This window comes from Schistocerca serialis, chromosome 8, assembly GCF_023864345.2.
Source record: "Schistocerca serialis cubense isolate TAMUIC-IGC-003099 chromosome 8, iqSchSeri2.2, whole genome shotgun sequence".
Taxonomy (NCBI): domain Eukaryota; kingdom Metazoa; phylum Arthropoda; class Insecta; order Orthoptera; family Acrididae; genus Schistocerca; species Schistocerca serialis.
Genome location: NC_064645.1, coordinates 73,032,809 through 73,034,519, shown reverse-complemented (window position 1 = coordinate 73,034,519; position 1,711 = coordinate 73,032,809). Strand labels below are relative to the sequence as shown.

Sequence of the window (1,711 nt, the reverse complement as noted above, 5' to 3'; positions counted from 1 at the left end):
ACTACGAGCAGCAACACGAACCCAAGTCACTGGAGAATCTCGAGATATCACAATGGCGGAAGTTTCTCTACTAGGATTGAAATGCATTCATCTTAAAGCCTGCCGGAACCGGTTTACGACGAAGTTGTGCACCCTCTAGGTTTCATGTTAAGATTCTGTCACTAGCCTACTTATTACTAAGATGTAAGTATCTTTTAACATTTATGTCTAAGTGCAGCATGATGTTACTAGGTATGTTTTTACCTGAAGAATCTTGTGTGTACAAATGAGAGCTGTTTTTCTATTTCACTATTCTGACACTGTTTTGTAACTTCCACGTATATTTACTTTTTTAACGAATATCTGAACTGGGGTAAGTCCGAAACGCGTCATATAATGAACAATGAAGTCATTCTTTTTTTCAGACATGACAATTTACTAGCGGCCTACGCAGCTTTCGTGCATTAGTAATGCTGATTTAAATATGGCCCCCTGTTTCGAATCTGTGTTTATTGACTACGTTTTTAGAAACAGTTACCTCGGTCACTTCTTTTATGACGGTGTTCCAGAAACTGTTAGGCTGTTTATTAACATACGAAGTGGGTATCCGCCTTTGCCGCGATAGGTACTTGTTCCGGACTTCAATTAGTTCATCCTCTCCTTATGCTTCACTCTGTCCATATCCTCCCCACTCCTCCTGTCCGTCCATCTCCTCTCCGTCCTATCTCTGTCCACTTCCTCCATCCACACACTCTCCGAAGTGTCCTCCCACCTTCTTTCTGTCCATCTTCTCCTGCCCACTTACATATTCCTTCTGCTCCTCGCCCCCTCTGTCCATTTGCTTCTTTTGTGCATCTAATCCTCGCCCACTAAGTAGTACACCTCCTACTCCCCATTTTACACCCTCCTTATGCCCCCTGGCAACGGCCTTGCCGCAGCCGATACACCGGTTCCCGTCAGATCACCGAAGTTAAGCGCTGTCGCACGTGGCCGGCACTTGGATGGGTGACCATCCGGGTCACCACGAACTGTTGCCACTTTTCTGGGTACCCTTAGCATTGTGATGCCAAATGAGGAGCTACTCGACCGGATTGTAGCGGCTCCGGTCAAAGAAAATCATCATTACGAACGGAGGAGTGATGTGCTGACCACACGCCCCTCATCAGCTAAGGATGACACGGCGGTCGGATTGTCGAGATGGGCCACTTGTGGCCTGAAGGCGGCATGCTTATCCCCTAATACTATCACTTTCTCTCCATCTCCTCTTAAATCCGCCTCACCTATCTCTCCCTGCATATCTCCTCTTTCCCCTCCTCCCAGCTACTGAGCCCCTCCTCCCCACGTCCCTCTCTTCGCCTTCTTTGTTGACGTCTCCTTCCCTCTGTCACTATGCTTCCCCTCCTCCCCCTCTATCTGTATCCTTATGCATCTCATCCTTAGTCCTTCTCTCTCTCCATTAGCACCCGTACCCTAGTAAGAAGTTGCTGATTCTCGCCCACACAGTATTTCTTTCCAGATTATTTAATACCGATAACAAGTTTGGTTCGTCTAAGGAGAAGAGTTTATCTTCAGCTTTGGGCGCGTATGCATTTTTCACATACATTTCGGAAATTATTGACATATTTCAATAATATTTGTGCACATGTATCACGACTGATACAGAATCTATATTTACACCAGAAGGTAAGGATAAGGATTGGAAATGAAATGTCAGAAGGAAGCAGAATTGGAC

The 1,711-nt window shown here is 45.8% G+C and overlaps 1 pseudogene; it reads left to right on the top strand.

Moving 5' to 3' along the window:
• Positions 1 to 898: 898 nt before the first annotated feature.
• Positions 899 to 1,016, top strand: LOC126417392 (5S ribosomal RNA; annotated as a pseudogene).
• The last annotated feature ends 695 nt before the right edge of the window (positions 1,017 to 1,711 follow it).